Source organism: Oryctolagus cuniculus, chromosome 4, assembly GCF_051225735.1.
Source record: "Oryctolagus cuniculus isolate XC-2025 breed Fujian yellow rabbit chromosome 4, ASM5122573v1, whole genome shotgun sequence".
Taxonomy (NCBI): Eukaryota; Metazoa; Chordata; class Mammalia; order Lagomorpha; family Leporidae; genus Oryctolagus; species Oryctolagus cuniculus.
Window position 1 is genome coordinate 122,025,821 of NC_142870.1, and position 20,549 is coordinate 122,046,369.

General features: G+C 40.6%; 1 pseudogene; it reads left to right on the forward strand.

Moving 5' to 3' along the window:
• The window catches only part of LOC108177893 (serine/threonine-protein phosphatase 4 regulatory subunit 2-like), a 33,656-nt pseudogene that overhangs the window by 2,494 nt on the left and 10,613 nt on the right, over positions 1 to 20,549 (forward strand).

Here is a 20,549-nt window from a genome sequence, read left to right on the forward strand (position 1 = left end):
CTGACTCTGGGTGGGGTGAATTAACAGGAGATTAGGACCTAGTAAATTTGTGGTGCTACTGAACTGAGACTATGAAAAAAGAGACGGTGGGGGAGAGAACTCACGGAATTCACGTGAGTACTCTCCAGAGATGCTACAATTCCATAACTTTGGCAACCCAGTGGGAGACTGAAGGAGAATTTGAGCCCACTCTGAGGGCAGAACAGATTCCATGTGTGGTCCTTGGGAAAGAGCTTCCGATCTCTGGCTCCTGTGGGTATATCATTTGCCTGCTAACTACCTCCAACTTCGTTCAGCTGTGCAGAATAACTTCCCTTTTGAATCAAAAAAAGAAAGAAAGAAAGAAAGAAAGAAAGAAAGAAAGAAAGAAAGAAAGAAAGAAAGAAAGAAAGAAATCTACCACGCCTAACCTGGGAGTGTCACCTTTGGCACACCAAACAGAGCTCTCAGGCCACACCCATCTCAAGCCTCTAAGGCTCCATCAAAAACAGACAGTCCACTTAATCTAGAGTCATAGTATAACAAGAAAAAGCACCACAGTGAAGAAACCAAATATCTCCAATATGCCAAATAACAAATGCAAAAACTGAGGTAATAAAAACAAGGAAGTCACTATGACACTCCCAAATGAAAAAGACACTCCAATTCAAGATTATGAAGATGATGGGATAGAAGAAATGCAAGAAGCAGATCTCAAAAAATTGATAAGAAAATTAAGAAGTTCTCAAAAACAAATTCTTGAACTACAGAAATCCTTAATGGACAAGATAGAAAATCTCTCTCGTGAAAATGAAATATTAAGGAGGAATCAAAATGAAATGAAACAACTAGTACAACAGGAAACTGTGATAGTGATGAGAAATCATAATGAAGTGAAGAATTCAATAGATCAAATGAAAAACACATTAGAGAGCCTTAAAACAGAATGGGTGAAGCAGAAGAGAGAATATCAGACTTAGAAGACAGAAAGTAGGAAAGGATACAGTCAGACCAAAGAAAAGAAAAGGAAATTAGAAATCTAAAACATATTGTCGGGAATCTTCAGGATACTATTAAAAAACCCAACATTCGGGTTCTAGGAGTTCCTGAAGGCATGGAGAGGGAGAAAGGATTAGAAGGTTTTTTAGTGAGATATTAGCAGAAAATTCCCCAGGTTTGGAGAAGGACAGAGAAATCCTAGTACAGGAAGCTCACAGAACCCCTAATAAACATGACCAAAAGAGATCCTCAACACGACACATTGTAATTAAACTCTCCACAGTGAAACATAAAGAAAAGATCCTAAAATGTGCAGGAGAGAAACGTCAGATTACTCTCAGAGGATCTCCAATCAGACTCACAGCTAACTTCTCATCAGAAACCCTATGAACTAGGAGGGAATGGCGAGATATAGCCCAGGTACTAAGAGAGAAAAACTGCCAGCCCAGAATATTATACCCTGCAAAGCTCTCATTTGTGAATGAAGGTGAAATAAAGACTTTTCATAGCAAATGGAAATTGAAAGAATTTGTCACCACTCGTCCAGCCCTGCAAAAGATGCTTAAAGATGTGTTGCACACAGAAACACAGAAACGCGGTCATCAATATGAAAGAAGGTAAAGGAAGGAAACCTCACAGCAAAAGATCACAGGGGGCCAGCGCCGTGGCTCAGTAGGCTAATCCTCCACCTTGTGGCGCCAGCACACCAGGTTCTAGTCCCGGTTGGGGCACCGGATTCTGTCCCAGTTGCCCCTCTTCCAGACCAGCTCTCTGCTGTGGCCAGGGAGTGCAGTGGAGGATGGCCCAAGTACTTGGGCCCTGCACCCCATGGGTGACCAGGAGGAGCACCTGGCTCCTGCCATTGGATCAGCACGGTGTGCCGGCTGCAGCGCTCTGGCCGTGGCGGCCATTGGAGGGTGAACCAACGGCAAAGGAAGACCTTTCTCTCTGTCTCTCTCTCACTGTCCACTCTGCCTGTCAAAAAAAAAAATCACAGGGAATTCAAAGCATATATTAGAACTTATCTTTGGCAAATGGCAGGGCAAAGTTACCACTTATCATTACTCACATTGAATGTTAATGGCCTGAACTGTCCAGTTAAAAGACACCGATTGGCTGATTGGCTTAAGGAACAAAACCCTTTTATTTGCTGCTTACAAGAAACACATCTTTCCAACAAAGATGCATACAGACTGAAAGTGAAAGGCTGGAAAAAGATATACCATTTCAACAGAAATGAAAAAAGAGCGGGCGTAGCCATCTTAATATCAGACAACATAAACTTTACCACAAAAACTGTTAAGAGAGACAAAGAGGGACACTATATAATGATTAAGGGATCAATTCAACAGGAAGATATAATCATTATCAATGTATATGCACCTAATTACAGGGCACCGGTTTATTTAAAAGATTTGTTAAGGGACTTAAAGGGAGACTTAGACCCCAATACAACAGTACTAGGGGACTTCAATACTCCACTCTCAGAAATAGATCAACAGGACAGAAGATCAACAAGGATACAGTAGATTTAAATGACACTATAGCCCAAATGGATCTAACAGATACATACAGAACTCTCAATCCTATAGCTAAAGATTTTACATTCTTCTCAGCAGTACATGGAACCTTCTCTAGGATTGACCACATACTAGGCCATAAAGCAAGTCTCAGCAAATTCAAAAGAATTAGAATCAAACCATGCAGCTTCTCAGACCATAGAGGAATGAAGTTGGAAATTAGCAACTCAGGAATCCCTAGAGCATACGCAAACACATGGAGATTGAACAACATGCTCCTGAATGAATAATGGGTCATAGAAGAAATTAAAAGAGAAATCAAAAATTTTTGGAAGTAAATGAGGATAACAGCACAACATACCAAAATTTATGGGATGCAGCAAAAGCAGTGTTAAGAGGAAAGTTTATATCAATAGGTGCCTACATCAAGAAATTGGAAAGGCACCAAATAGATGAGCTTTCAATTCACCTCAAGGATTTAGAAAATCTACAGCAAACCAGATCCAAATCTAGTAGGAGAAGAGAAATAATTAAAATCAGAGAAGAAATCAACAGGATTGAATCCAAAAAAAAAAAATTACAAAAAATCAGCCAAACGAGGAGCTGGTTTTTTGAAAAAATAAACAAAATTGACACCCCACTGGCCCAACTAACTAAAAAAAGAAGAGAAAAGACCCAAATCAATAAAATCAGAGATGAAAAAGGAAACGTAACAACAGACACCACAGAAATAAAAAGAATCATCAGAAATTACTACAAGGACTTGTATGCCAGCAAACAAGGCAACCTATCAGAAATGGATAGATTCCTGGACACACGCAAACTACCTAAACTGAACCATGAAGACATAGAAAACCTAAATAGACCCATAACTGAGACAGAAATTGAAACAGTAATAAAGGCCCTCCCAACAAAAAAAGCCCAGGACCAGATGGATTCAGTGCTGAATTCTACCAGACATTTAAAGAAGAACTAACTCCAATTCTTCTCAAACTATTCAGAACAATCGAAAAAGAGGTAGTCCTCCCAAATTCTTTGTATGAAGCCAGCATCACCTTAATTCCTAAGCCAGAAAAAGATGCAGCATTGAAAGAGAATTACAGCCAAGATGGCGGAATAGTGAGGGCGCGCACCGATAGTCCGGGAAAATTTAGTTTAATAAAAGGGGAGTTACGGTAGCCGCAGAAAAAAGAACCAGGAAAAAATTGCACGGGAATCGTGAATCGGAGGACCTACTGGGAGAACAAGGTCGCCCACCGCGCGGAAGCCAAGTCGCGGGACCGAGCCGCAGAAGCCCCAGGGTCTGCGCGCCAGTGCTCCAAGGGGAGTGCATGCCACACAGACAACAGCGGGGAGACTTGGGATGCTCAGGGCTCCGAGTCCACACATCGGCGCTGGAAGGGGAGGTGAGCTCTATAACCCGAGACATTGGTGGGGAAACGGGGGTCAGAATCTAGAGGGGGGCCGGAAAGTGCAGCAAACTCACTACCGGAAAGAAGGAAAAAAAAAGCTTCGGGGTTTCTCTTCCCCCTAACCTTGCAAAGGTTACAAGGCTGCAAGGCTTGAAGAATTCCCAAGAGACAAAGAGCAGGCCTCCTCTCTGGATTTACATATCAATGGGGGAGAGCTAAGGAACTGAGTCACTACAATTCAGTAGCCTAGGCAACCCAGTGGGAGTCCAGAGGAGCCAAAGACTGGAAGCTAAATACCATCAATTCTGCACAGCCATGCCCTGCGGTGTTACTTACCCCCTGAATAAATAAAATAAATAAAAAGAGAGAGATTTACCACGCATAACCTGAGGGTGTCACCTTTGCACACCCTTAACCAGGAAGAACCAGGCAGAGCTCTCAGGCCGCACCCATCTCAAGCCTCCAAGGCTCCTCCAACAGCAGGCAGTCCACTTAACACGGACACAGTATAAAAAAAAAAAAGAAAAAAAAAACGCACAGTGACGCAAGAAGAATTAACTATGCCGAGTAACAAACACAGAAATAGAGGGAGCAAGATCAACGATGACACTATGATGCCTCCAAATAAGCAAAACACCCCAAGCCAAGAGTATGAAGATGATGAGATAGAAGAAATGCAAGATACGGATTGCAAAAAATTTATGATAAGAACATTTAGAAGTTTTCAAAAGCAAATCCTTGAACTACAGAAATCCTTAATGGACAAGATTGAAAATCTCTCTCGTGAAAACGAAATTTTAAGGAAGAGTCAAAATGAAACTCAGAAACTAGTAGAACAGGAAAGTGTTATAGTGAAGAGAAATCAAAATGAAATGAAGAGCTCAATAGATCAAATGACAAACACATTAGAAAGCCTTAAAAACAGAATGGGTGAAGCAGAAGAGAGAATATCGGACTTAGAAGATAAAGCACAGGAAAACATACAGTCAAACCAAAGAAAAGAAGAGGAAATTAGAAACCTAAAAAATATTGTTGGGAATCTACAGGATACTATTAAAAAAACCAACATTCGAGTTCTAGGAGTTCCTGAAGGCATGGAGAGAGAGAAAGGATTGGAAGGCCTTTTTAGTGAGATACTAGCAGAGAACTTTCCAGGTTTGGAGAAGGACAGAGATATCCTAGTACAGGAAGCTCATAGAACCCCCAATAAACATGACCAAAAGAGATCCTCACCACGACACGTGGTAATTAAACTTACCACAGTGAAACATAAAGAAAAGATCCTAAAATGTGCAAGAGAGAAACGTCAGATTACTCTCAGAGGATCTCCAATCAGACTCACAGCTGACTTCTCATCAGAAACCCTACAAGCTAGGAGGGAATGGCGAGACATAGCACAGGTGCTAAGAGAGAAAAATTGCCAGCCCAGAATATTATAGCCTGCCAAGCTCTCATTTGTGAATGAAGGTGAAATAAAGACCTTTCATAGCAAACAGAAATTGAAAGATTTGTGGCCACTCGTCCAGCCCTGCAAAAGATACTTAAAGATGTGCTACACTCAGAAACACAGAAACACGGCCATCAATATGAAAGAAGGGAAAGGAAGAACACCTACCAGTAAAAGAGCATGGGAAGCTCAAAGCATATACTAGAAAATATTTCCGGGAAAATGGCAGGGCAAAGTCACTACGTATCAATAGTCACATTGAACATTAATGGTCTGAATTCTTCAGTTAAAAGACACCGTTTGGCTAACTGGCTCACAGAACACAACCCAACTATTTGTTGCCTACAAGAAACACATCTCTCTAACAAAGAGGCATGCAGACTGAAAGTGAAAGGTTGGAAAAAGATATTCCATGCCAACAGAAACCAAAAAAAAAGCAGGTGTAGCCATATTAATATCAGACAAAATAAACTTTAATACAAAAACTGTTAAGAGAGACAAAGAGGGACACTATATAATGATTAAGGGATCAATTCAACAGGAAGATGTAACTATTATAAATGTATATGCACCTAATTACAGGGCACCGGTCTATTTAAAAGATATGTTAAGGGACTTCAAGGGAGATTTAGATTCCAATACAATAGTACTGGGGGACTTCAATACTCCACTCTCAGAAATAGACAGATCAATAGGACAGAAGATCAACAAGGAAACAGCAGATTTAATTGACACTATTGCCCAAATGGATCTAACAGATATCTACAGAACTTTCAACCCTACATCTACAGACTTCACATTCTTCTCAGCAGCGCATGGAACCTTCTCTAGGATTGATCACATACTAGGCCATAAAGCAAGTCTCAGCAAATTTAAAAGAATTAGAATCATACCATGCAGCTTCTCAGACCACAGCGGGATGAAGCTGGAAATTAGCAACTCAGGAAACCCCAAAAAGTATGCAAACACATGGAGACTGAACAACATGCTCCTGAATGAACACTGGGTCATTCAAGAAATCAAAAGAGAAATCAAAAACTTTCTGGAAGTAAATGAAGACAACAACACAACATATCAAAACTTATGGGATACAGCAAAAGCAGTATTGTGAGGCAAATTTATAGCAATAGGTGCCTATACCAAGAAATTGGAAAGGTACCAAATAAATGAGCTTTCAGCGCACCTCAAGGACCTAGAAAAACTGCAGCAAACCAAACCCAAATCTAGTAGGAGAAGAGAAATAATTAAAACCAGAGAAGAAATTAACAGGATTGAATCCAAAAAAACATTACAAAAAATCAGCCAAGCGAGAAGCTGGTTTTTTGAAAAAATAAACAAAATTGACACCCCATTGGCCCAACTAACTAAAAAAAGAAGAGAAAAGACCCAAATCAATAAAATCAGAGATGAAAAAGGAAACGTAACAACAGACACCACAGAAATAAAAAGAATCATCAGAAATTACTACAAGGACCTGTATGCCAGCAAACAGGAAAACCTATCAGAAATGGACAGATTCCTGGACACATGCAATCTACCAAAATTGAACCTTGAAGACATCGAAAACCTAAATAGACCCATAACTGAAACAGAAATTGAAACAGTAATAAAGGCCCTCCCAACAAAAAAAGCCCAGGACCAGATGGATTCACTGTTGAATTCTACCAGACATTTAAAGAAGAACTAATCCCATTTCTTCTCAAACTATTCAGAACAATCGAAAAAGAGGGAATCCTCCCAAATTCTTTCTATGAAGCCAGCATCACCTTAATCCCTAAGCCAGAGAAAGATGCAGCACTGAAAGAAAATTACAGACCAATATCCCTGATGAACATAGACGCAAAAATCCTCAATAAAATTCTGGCCAATAGAATACAACAACACATCAGGAAAATCATCCACCCAGACCAAGTGGGATTCATCCCTGGTATGCAGGGATGGTTCAACATTCGCAAATCAATCAATGTGATTCACCACATTAACAGACTGCAGAAGAAAAACCATATGATTATCTCAATTGATGCAGAGAAAGCATTTGATAAAATTCAACACCCTTTCATGATGAAAACTCTAAGCAAATTGGGTATAGAAGGAACATTCCTCAATATAATCAAAGCAATTTATAAAAAACCCACAGCCAGCATCCTATTGAATGGGGAAAAGTTGGAAGCATTTCCACTGAAATCTGGCACCAGGCAGGGATGCCCACTCTCACCACTGCTATTTAACATAGTTCTGGAAGTTTTAGCCAGAGCCATCAGACAAGAAAAAGAAATCAAAGGAATACAAATCAAGAAGGAAGAAGTCAAACTATCCCTCTTTGCAGACGATATGATTCTGTACTTAGAGGATTCAAAGAACTCTACTAAGAGACTATTGGAACTCATAGAGGAGTTTGGCAAAGTGGCAGGATATAAAATCAATGCACAAAAATCAACAGCCTTTGTATACACAAGCAATGCCATGACTGAGAAAGAACTGCTAAGATCAATCCCATTCACAATAGCTACAAAAACAATCAAATACCTTGGAATAAACTTAACCAAGGACGTTAAAGATCTCTACGATGAAAATTACAAAACCTTAAAGAAAGAAATAGAAGAGGATACCAAAAAATGGAAAAATCTTCCATGCTCATGGATTGGAAGAATCAACATCATCAAAATGTCCATTCTCCCAAAAGCAATTTATAGATTCAATGCAATACCAATCAAGATACCAAAGACATTCTTCGCAGATCTAGAAAAAATGATGCTGAAATTCATATGGAGGCACAAGAGACCTCGAATAGCTAAAGCAATCTTGTACAACAAAAACAAAGCCGGAGGCATCACAATACCAGACCTCAGGACATACTACAGGGCAGTTGTAATCAAAACAGCATGGTACTGGTACAGAAACAGATGGATATACCAATGGAACAGAATTGAAACACCAGAAATCAATCCAAACATCTACAGCCAACTTATATTTGATCAAGGATCTAAAACTAATTCCTGGAGCAAGGACAGTCTATTCAATAAATGGTGCTGGGAAAACTGGATTTCCACGTGCAGAAGCATGAAGCAAGACCCCTACCTTACACCTTACACAAAAATCCACTCAACGTGGATTAAAGACCTAAATCTACGTCCTGACACCATTAAGTTATTAGAGAACATTGGAGAAACCCTTCAAGATATTGGCACAGGCAAAGAATTTCTGGAAAAGACCCGGGAGGCACAGACAGTCAAAGCCAAAATCAACTATTGGGATTGCATCAAATTGAGAAGTTTCTGTACTGCAAAAGAAACAGTCAGGAGAGTGAAGAGACAACCGACAGAATGGGAAAAAATATTTGCAAACTATCCTACAGATAAAGGGTTAATAACCAGAATCTACAAAGAGATCAAGAAACTCCACAACATCAAAACAAACAACCCACTTAAGAGATGGGCCAAGGACTTCAATAGACATTTTTCAAAAGAGGAAATCCAAATGGCCAACAGGCACATGAAAAAATGTTCAAGGTCACTAGCAATCAGGGAAATGCAAATCAAAACCACAATGAGGTTTCACCTCACCCCGGTTAGAATGGCTCACATACAGAAATCTACCAACAACAGATGGTGGCGAGGATGTGGGGAAAAAGGGACACTAACCCACTGTTGGTGGGAATGCAAACTGGTCAAGCCACTATGGAAGTCAGTCTGGAGATTCCTCAGAAACCTGAAGATAACCCTACCGTTCGACCCAGCCATCCCACTCCTTGGAATTTACCCAAAGGAGTTTAAATTGATAAAGAAAAAAGCGGTCTGCACCCTAATGTTTATTGCAGCACAATTCACAATAGCCAAGACCTGGAACCAACCTAAATGCCCATCAATGGTAGACTGGATAAAGAAATTATGGGATATGTATTCTTTAGAGTACTATACCGCAGTAAGAAACAACGAAATCCAGTCATTTGCAACAAAATGGAGGAATCTGGAACACATCATGCTGAGTGAAGTAAGCCAGTCCCAAAGGGACAAATACCATATGTTCTCCCTGATCGGGGACAACTGACTGAACACCAAAAAGGAAATCTCCTGAAGTGAAATGGACACTATGAGAAATGGTGACTTGATCAGCATAGCCCTGACTGCTAATGGACAACTTAATACATTATCCCTCATAGTATTTTTTTTGTCTGTTCTACTTAATATGACTGGTTTAATTCTGTAATTATCACACAGTTATTCTTAAGTGTTGAAAATTAACTGAAATGTGATCCCTGTTAAACATAAGAGTGGGAATAAGAGAGGGAAGAGATGTATAATTTGGGGCATGCTCGGGCTGACTTGCCCCAATTGGTAGAGTTGGAAACATACCAGGGGATTCCAATTCAATCCCATCAAGGTGGCATGTGCCAATGCCATCTCACTAGTCCAAGTGATCAATTTCAGTTCACAATTGATCATAATGAAAGGACTAAGAGTCAAAGGGAGCACATAAACAAGTCTAGTATCTGCTAACACCAACCGATAGAATAAATAAAGGGGAGAGTGATCCAACATGGGAAGTGAGATACTCAGCAGACTCATAGAATGGCGGATGTCCTAAATAGCACTCTGGCCTCAGAATCAGCCCTAAAGGCACTCGGATCTGGCTGAAAAGCCCATGAGAGTATTTCAGGCATGGAAAGCCAAGACACTCTGGCAAAAAGATCTCTGTGAGTGAGATCCCAGTGGAAAGAACAGGTCTTCAAAGAGGGAGGTGCCTTTCTCTGAAGGGAGGAGAGAACATCCACTTTGACTATGACCGTGTCTAAACAAGATAAGAGTTGGAGAACTTAAGGGGCTTCCATAGCCTTGGAAACTCATAACTGGTGCATAGGGAGATTACTGATGCCATAAACAGGAGTGTCAATTTGTAAAGTCAACAACAGGAGTCACTGTGCACTTACTCCTCATGTAGGATCTCTGTCCTTAACGTGCTGTTCACTGAGGCTTAATGCTATAACGAGTACTCAAACAGTATATTTCACTTTGTGTTTCTATGGGGGTGCAAACGATTGAAATCTTTACTTAATGTACACTAAACTGATCTTCTGTAAAAAAAAAAAAAAAAAAAGAAATTATCAATTCCCAACTTGACTCTCACTGGGATTAAACATGACAATAGGTCTGATCTGATTTCATCATCATTTAAAAAAAATCATCTATTATTTTTCACTTTATGTTTCTGTGTGGGAGCAAACTGTTGAAATACTTACTTAAGGTATACTAAGCTGATCTTCTGTATATTAAGATAATCGAAAATGAATCTTGATGTGAATGGAAGGAGAGAGGGAGTGGGAAAGGGGAGGGTTGTGGGTGGGAGGGACGGTATGGGGGGGGAAGCCATTGTAACACATGAGTCGTACTTTGGAAATTTATATTCATTAAATAAAAGATAAAAAAAGAGAATTACAGACCAATATCCCTGATGAACATAGATGCAAAAATCCTCAATAAAATTCTAGCCAATAGAATGCAACAACACATCAGAAAGATCATCCACCCAGACCAAATCAATCAATGTGATACACCACATTAACAGACTGCAGAAGAAAAACCATATGATTATCTCAATAAATGCCGAGAAAGCATTTGATAAAATACAACACACTTTCATAATGAAAACTCTAAGCGAACTGGGTTTGGAAGGAACATTCCTCAATACAATCAAAGCAATTTATGAGAAACCCATGGCCAACATCCTATTGAATGGGGAAAAGTTGGAAGCATTTCCACTGAAATCTGGCACCAGGCAGGGATGCCCACTCTCACCACTGCTATTTAACATGGTTCTGGAAGTTTTAGCCAGAGCTATTAGGCAAGAAAAAGAAATTAAAGGGATACACATTGGGAAGGAAGAACTCAAAATATCCCTCTTTGCAGATGATATGATTCTTTATTTAGGGGTCCCAAAGAACTCTACTAAGAGATTATTGGAACTCATAGAAGAGTTTGGCAAAGTAGCAGGGTATAAAATCAATGCACAAAAATCAACAGCCTTTGTATACACAGGCAATGCCACGGCTGAGGAAGAACTTCTAAGATCAATCCAATTCACAATAGCTACAAAAACAATCAAATACCTTGGAATAAATTTAACCAAGGACGTTAAGGATATCTACGATGAAAATTACAAAACCTTAAAGAAAGAAATAGAAGAGGATACCAAAAAATGGAAAAATCTTCCATGCTCATGGATTGGAGGAATCAATATCATCAAAATGTCCATTCTCCCAAAAGCGATTTATAGATTCAATGCAATACCAATCAAGATACCGAAGACCTTCTTCTCAGATCTGGAAAAAATGATGCTAAAATTCATATGGAGACACAGGAGACCTCAAATAGATAAAGCAATCTTGTACAACAAAAACAAAGCTGGAGGCATCACAATACCAGACTTCAGGACATACTACAGGGCAGTTGTAATCAAAACAGCATGGTACTGGTACAGAAACAGATGGATATACCAATGGAACAGAATTGAAACACCAGAAATCAATCCAAACATCTACAGCCAACTCATATTTGATCAACGATCCAAAACCAATCCCTGGAATAAGGACAGTCTATTCAATAAATGGTACTGGGAAAATTGGATTTCCACGTGCAGAAGCAGGAAGCAAGACCCCTACCTTGCACCTTACACAAAAATTCACTCAACATGGATTAAAGACTAAAGTCTATGACCTGACACCATCAAATTATTAGAAAGCATTGGAGAAACCCTGTAAGATATAGGTACTGGCAAAGACTTCTTGGAAAATACCCCAGAAGCACAGGCAGTCAAAGCCAAAATTAACATTTGGGATTGCATCAAATTGAGAAGTTTCTGTACTTCAAAAGAAACAGTCAGGATAGTGAAGAGGCAACCTACAGAATGGGAAAAAATATTTGCAAACTATCCTACAGATAAAGGGTTGATAACCAGAATCTACAAAGAAATCAAGAAACTCCACAACATCAAAACAAACAACCCACTTAAGAGATGGGCCAAGGACCTCAATAGACATTTTTCAAAAGAGGAAATCCAAATGGCCAACAGACACATGAAAAAATGTTCAAGATCACTAGCAATCAGGGAAATGCAAATCAAAACCACAATGAGGTTTCACCTAACCCCGGTTAGAATGGCTCACATACAGAAATCTACCAACAACAGATGGTGGCGAGGATGTGGGGAAAAAGGGACACTAACCCACTGTTGGTGGGAATGCAAACTGGTCAAGCCACTATGGAAGTCAGTCTGGAGATTCCTCAGAAACCTGAATATAACCCTACCATTCAACCCAGCCATCCCACTCCTTGGGATTTACCCAAAGGAATTTAAATTGGCAAACAAAAAAGCGGTCTGCACCCTAATGTTTATTGCAGCTCAATTCACAATAGCTACGACCTGGAACCAACCCAAATGCCCATCAACAGTAGACTGGATAAAGAAATTATGAGACATGTACTCTATAGAATACTATACAGCAGTCAAAAACAACAAAATCCAGTCATTTGCAACAAGATGGAGGAATCTGGAAAACATTATGCTGAGTGAATTAAGCCAGTCCCAAAAAGACAAATATCATATGTTCTCTCTGATCGGCGACAACTAACTGACCACCAAAGGGGAAACCTGTTGAACGAAAGGGACACTATGAGAAACAGTGACTTGATCAGCCCTTGTCCTGACTGTTGATGTACAATGTAATACTTTATCCCTTTTGGTATTTCTTTTTCTTCTAGTACTATTGGTTGAACTCTGTAATTAACACACAATTATTCTTAGGTGTTTAAATTTTAACTGAAAAGTGATCCCTGTTAAATATAAGAGTGGGAATAAGAGAGGGAGGAGATGTACAATTTGGAACATGCTCAATCAGACTTGCCCCAAATGGTGGAGTTGGAAACGTGCCAGGGGATTCCAATACTATCCCATCAAAGTGGCATGTACCAATGCCATCTCACTAGTCCAAGTGATCAATTTCAGTTCACAATTGATCACACTGATAGGTCTAAGAGTCAAAGGAATCACACAAACAAGACTAGTGTCTGATAATACTAACTGATAGAATCAAAAAGGGAGAGAACGATCCAACATGGGAAGTGCGATACACAGTAGACTCATAGAATGGCAGATGTCCTAAATAGCACTCTGGCTTCAGAATCAGCCCTTAAGGCATTTGGATATGGCTGAAGAGCCCATGAGAGTATTTTAGGCATGGAGAGCAAGACACTCTGGAAAAAAAAGAAAACCTAAATGAAAGATCTCTGCAAGTGAGATCCCAGTGGAAAGAACAGGACCATCAAAGAAGGAGCTACCTTTCTCTGAAGGGAGGAGAGAACTTCCACTTTGACTATGACCCTGTCTGAATAAGATCAAAGTTGGTGAACTCAAAAGGCTTCCATAGCCTTGGCAACTCATGACTAGAGCCTAGGGAGATTACTGACCCCATAAACAAGAGTGTCAAATTGTTAAGTCAACAACAGGAGTCACTGTGTACTTACTTCTCATGTGGGATCTGTCCTTAATGTGTTGTCCAATGTGAAGTAATGCTATAACTAGTACTGAAACACTATTTTACACTTTGTGTTTCTGTGTGGGTGCAAACTGATGAAATCTTTACTTAGTATATACTAAATCAATCTTCTGTGTATAGGGATAATTGAAAATGAATCTTGATGTGAATGGAATGGGAGAGGGAGCGGGAGATGGGAGGGGTGCGAGTGGGAGGGAAATTATGGGGGGAAAGCCATTGTAATTCATAAACTATACTTTGGTAATTTATATTTACTAAATAAAAGTTAAAAAAAAAGAAAAAGAAATGAATACAGAGGATACTTTTTCTGTTGGCAATGATTGAGTTAAGCTCTTTCATAAGATATTTTCTTCCTCTTCTGAGTAATTTGGATAAAATCTGGCCCTTGTGAAACCCTGGAAATCTTGTCTATTGAAATGCCAGGTTAAGCACATTTCAAGAGATCTGAAGTTCTTTTGTGTACTTCTGAGGCCCCCGAGAAAAAGACATGGTTATTGATGAGAAGATGTACCTATCTTGGTAATTGTGTTCCATCAGTAGCTTACTGTGTTGCAGAATGAATGCTTATGAACCTGACATGAGACCATCCCAGAAGAAACAGGCAGGTTCCTTGACTTTTTGCTTGCCTTCCTGAACACTGTGAATATTACACATTTCTTTCTAAATTAGTCTAGAATATGCAAATGTCAATGGTATGAAACAGTGCTGTACTGGAAGAATTAATTTGTTGCTTTAGTAATGTGCCTTGGCTAATTGAGGCATTAGGGGTACATAGAAACTACCATAATCTGTATGACATTTTGAAGTGAATTAAATGTTTTTGAACATGCTTCTTCGACAGCCAGGGTTATATTTTTCAAATCATCACGAAGCACAATGATTACTCTAAACTCAATATTTTCAAATCCATATATTTAAAGTCATGTGAGCTGAAAATTCCCTGTCAAAATTAATGGCAGCCAAATTTATACCTGTTTTCTCAGCTGTACTTTTTGATATTAGACTTTTAAAATTCTGTAAAGTAAATTTTGTAGAATGTAATATGTTCATTGCCTTTGTGAAGCAGTATATAATTATATAATTTCTGTTTATAAACTTGGCTTGGGCTTTCAATACAGTATTCATATGAAGCAATAAAAATGTTATGAAAAAAATTGAATATAAAATTTTCTTATACATTGAAGTTACGATTACAAACTTAAATTACCATAATTTTTTAAAATATTTATTTATTTTATTGATTTATTTATTTGAAAGGCAGAGTTTACAGAGAGAGACAGAAAGGGAGAGATGGCTTCCATCTGCTTGTTCACTCCCCAAATGGCTGCAATGGCCAGAGCTGGGCTGGTCTAAAACCAGGAGCTTCTTCCAAGTCTCCAGTGTGGGCCGTCCTCTGCCACTTTCCCAGGAGCATTAGCAGAGAGCCAGATTTTTTCAAGTTTTACTTATTTGTTTGTTTGAAAGACAGAGTGGCAGAAAGAGAGGGGAAGACAGAGATCTTTAATCTGCTGGTTCACTCCCTAATCGTCCATATCAGCTGGGAGTAGGTCAGGCTGAAGCCAAGAGTCAGGAACTCCACCCAGGATTCCCACAGGGATAGCAGGGTCCCAAGTACTTGAGCCCTGATTTGCTGCCTTCCCAAGCACGTTATCAGGGATCTGAATCAGAGGCAGAAGTGAGACTCGCACCAGTACTCCACCGATGTGGGACGCAGGCATCGTAAGCAGCAGCCTAACCTGCTGCACGTGACACCCACCCCTCTGCAGCTGTAATAAAATGCCACAGACTGGGTGATTTATAATGACTACAGATTCATTGGGCTCTCAGTTCTGGAGGCTAGGCAGTCCAAGATACAGGGGCCAGCATCTGGTAAGGGCCTTCTTGCTACATCATAGCATGACTGAAAGCATCATGTGGGCCCAGCAGAGCAATAGAGGGTAAGAGGGGCTCAAACTCACTGCTACATCAAGCCACTCCCGGAAGAACAACACTCATCTCTTCCTGAGAGGTGGAGCCCACATGAACTAACCACCTCCAGCTGGGCCCTGCCTCCCCATACTGTTGCACTGGGGGCTGAGTTCCACACATGAACTTTGGGGGTGGGGGTATAAATCCATATAAGGTTCCTGGAGCACCCACCAGCGCCACCACTGTAATCCAGTGCCCACCCTCCCACTGCCACAGAGCCCAGCTATGTCAGGGCCAGAGCCAAACCCTGGCATGCTCACCCCCTTCGTACAGCCAAAAATAAGTGTGCACCCACAGCCAATGTGTGGAAGTATAGGGAACCCAGCATTACTGTTCTGCTTGCTACGACTCATGCAAGCTGACGCGCACGTCACTACATTCACTCTTCAACTGTAAGTTCCTTCTTGTCAGATGGCTTTCCTTCTTCCTCTTTTAATATGATTATGAACTGTGCACAGCTTCAATTATTCCACCAAGCTGTCATTTTCACTTTCCTTATTATGTTCCTACCGCCCAACGCAGGCGGGAACCCACAGGGGTTAACCCCTGTACTTGCAGCTCAGTACCAGAAGTCTCTGAAATCATGCTTCTTTTGCTCCAGACCAAGCCTGAGGCTTCCTCTGTCAGAGACAGGGAATCAGGTTCTCTCCAACGGGCCCTGGTTCCTTATAAGAACAAATGCCAGGCAATGGATGTGCATGAGAGAGCGAGTAAGGCCAAAGTGCCACCTACTCTTCTCCATCGTGAGTAGAGCAGAGAGAAGGCCCGTGTCTTTAAGGACTTGCATTCTTCAAAATGTTCTAATTAGCATACCATATGATCCTAACTTTTCTGATAACATGAGATTTCATTGATCACTAAATTTTTCTCTTTCTACTTTCTTTCTACAGGGAAACTGAGGCTGGAAAAGCTTAGGTAGTGGGTCCTGGGTGGCATTATCAGTAAGGAGCAGGAGCTATTCCAAATCTGCCCTAATCCCAACTGCCCAGCATTTTGTGGAGCAGAGTTGAAGTTCTGACCACTTGTTCATCTACCCCAGAGTCAGTCACCCTCCTTCATAGCCAGGACCCATCTTCTCACCTTCCCTTTCTCTGGCACTGAATGTAAGGTGATCTGAGTGTGCCTCCTCCTTTCTGGACATGCTTCCAATATGAAGAAACTATTCCTGTGATTGCACCCAAAAATGCTTTTAAAAGTTATTTTTTTAAGAATTATTTTATTCATTTGAAAGAAAGAGTTACAGAGAGAGGTAGAGACAGAGAGAGAGGTCTTCCATAGATGCTTCACTCACCAGATGGCTGCAACAGCCAGAGCTGAGCTGATCCGAAGCCAGGAGCCAGAAGCTTCTTCCTGGTCTCCCACACAGGTGCTGAGGCCCAAGGAGTTGAGCCATCCTCTACTGCTTTCCCAGGCCATAGCAGAGAGCTGGATTGGAAGTGGAGCAGCCAGGACTCGAACTGGTGTTCATATGGGATGCTGGCACTATGGTCTGGGGCTTTAATCCACTGCGCCACAGCGCTGGCCCCTAAAAATTATTTTTATACCTTCAAGAACTATTTTTTTGAAGCTGGCATTGTGGAGCTAGTGGTTAAGCCACTGCCTGAGATACTGGCATCCCATGTGGGCACCAGTCTGTGTCCTGGTTGCTCCACTTTCAATTCAGCCCCCTGCTAATGCACCTGAGAAAGCAGCAGAAGATGACTCAAGTATTTGGGCCCCTGCACCTACACGGCAGACTTGGATGAAGTGCCTGATTCCTGGCTCCTGGCTCCTGGCTCCTGGCTCCTGGCTCCTGGCTCCTGGCTCCTGGCTCTTGGCTCCTGGTTCCTGGGCCAGCCCTGGCCATTGCAGCCATCTAGGGAGTGAACTAACAGATAGAAGATTCTCTCCCTCTCCCACTCCCTCTCCCTCTCTCCCTTTTCTTCTCCCTCTCCCTCTCTTTCCTTCTGTCTCTGTTACTCTGTTTTTTCAAATAAATCAATAAAACAGACAAAAGAAGATCAGGATAAAGAGAAGAGAGAGCAGAATACAAGTGAACAACAAAGAAATCGTCTGGATAGAGCAAGCAAGCCACGGTGCCAGCCCTACTTGTACTGTTTATAAGCTAAAAAAGAAATAAATAAAACTCATGAAGTGTTGTTTAGAAGAAGATGAGCTGGAAGAAGATGGGACTTAGCCAGCTCAGAGAAGCAGGACCCCTTTTTCCTGCTCTGTGGAGAGCTGCCACCCATCCTCTTTCAGGACCTCAGAAAAATGAATGAATCAAAAAGAAATTGGTGCAGTGGTTGGGACATTGTCTGGGACGTCTGCACCCCATATCAGAGTATGTGGATTTGAGCCCTGGCTTTACTACTGATTCCAGCTTCCTGCTAATGGGGATCCTGGGAAGCAGCAGGTATTGGCTCAAGTACTTGGGTCCCTGCCACCCACAAAAGAAACTCAAACTGAGTACCTGGGTCCCAGCTTTGGTCTGGCCCAGCCCTAGTTTTTGTAGGCTTTTGGAAAGTGAACCAGCAGATGAGAAATTTCTTTTTCTCCCCCACCTTTCAAGTAAATTTAAAAGAAAAAAGAAAATCTTTAGAAAAATTGTAATTTAGCTCAGAACTATGGTGAAATAAAATAAATTAAATGGATCTCCTTTATAAGTCAAATTTCTTAGTATATAAGATCACTTGTCTTGGGGCCAGCATTGCAGTGCCACAGGTTAAGCCACAGCCTGGGATACTGGCATCCCACATGAGCACAGGTTCGAGTTCCCAATGCTCCATTTCTGATCCAGCTACCTGCCAATGCACCTGGGGAAGCAGAGGAAGATGGCCTGAGTACTTGGAACCCTGAAAGCCACATGGGAGACCAGATGGAACCCTGCCTTCTCTCAAAGGCCAGCACAAATGCTTCCTCACCCAGCACCAATGGAGCCTTCAGCTCTTATCGTCCCAATGAGATTAAATTCTTCTCTTTTTGATTTTTAAAAATTTTCATCCTACCCTAACTGTAGTGTTTAATAAACTATGTCTTTTCTGGAAATTACTGTTCTACACAACTATGGTTCAGTCCTATACCAAACTGAGATAGATAAAGTTAGAAACTAGGAGTCAATCTTTGGTGTACACTTGTTCCTAACACCAAACCTTAAAGAAATCAGGAGTCTATTGATATCCTTCTAGATTGGATCTTGGAATAAAAAGGTTGCACTGGACAAATTCTGGGGTACCTCTTTCTATGAATCCTAAGATGTTACAGCCAGAACAAATTTATGCCATTTCTTAATTTAATTCCATCGTTAACAGTGAGACTCACTGTCACAAAAGGACATGTCCATGTAGATTCAATCTCATGAGCCCAGCCCGGTGCTTCTTGTCCACCCTATGTCATCTGTCTCTACTACCAGTAGTACAAAGGAAACTGTCTTAGGTTTATATCCCTAAATTCCAAGTCAGGAAGGGATCTTAAGTAACTATTGCTCTGAGCATCAGAGTGTTGGCCAAGGACTCTTCACCATGACTGAACTTGCTGCTTGGCCGATTTCATAAACTTACACCAGAAGGCAAGGGCTGACCCTTTCCCAAACAGTAGAACGCAACTCATTAAGGGGTTATAAAATCAGATTAGCAGATCTCCAAAAGAAATTTGTAAAGAAATAGAAAACATCAGTGTTCATCACATAAAGTTAGAACACATATTGTAATGTGAAATTTTCTGTCATATCGTTACATATATCTCTCTATTATGTAATTGTCGATATAAAAAGAAGATACAAAAATGGAAAAATCTTCCAAGTTCATGGATTTAAAGAATCAATATCATCAAAATGTCCATTCTTCCAAAAGCAATTTAGAAATTTGATGGAATACGAATCAAATGCCAACTACATTCTTCTCAGATATAGAAAAAAAAATGATGCTGAAATTCATATGGAAACACAGGAGACCCTAAATAGCTAAAGCAACCTTATACAAAAAAAACATAGCTGGAGACATCATGATATCAGTTTCAAGACATACTACAAGGAAGTTATCAAAACAGCCTGGTTCTGGTACAAAATCAGATGGACAGATCAGTGGAACAGAACAGAAACACCAGAAATCAATCCAAGCATCTTCAAGCAACTTACATTTGACCAAGGAGCTAAAACCAGTCCCTGAAGCAAGGACAGTCTCTTCAACGAATGGTGCTGGGAAAACTGGATTTCCACATGCAGAAGCATGAAGCAGAACCCTACCTTACACCTTACATATAATCCATTCAAAATTGATTAAAGACCTAATTCTATGACCCTATACCATCTAATTATTAGAGAACATTGGGGAAACCCTGCAAGATATTGGCACAAAGAGTACCTGGAAAAGACCCAATGGGCACAGGCAATCAAAGCCAAAATTAACAAGTGGGATTACATCAAATTGAGAAGCTTCTATACTGCAAAAGAAACACTCAGGAAGGTGAAGAGGCGACCAACAGCATGGGGGAAATTATTTGCAAACCATGAAACTTATAAAAGATGAATAACCAGAATATATAGAGATCAAGAAGCTCTACAACAACAAAACATACAACCCAGTTACAAAATGGGCAAAGGACTCACACAGACATTTTTCTTTTTTTAACAGACATTTTTAAAAGAGGAAATCCAAATGGCCAACAGACACATGGTCTTCTGTGTATAAAGTTAATTG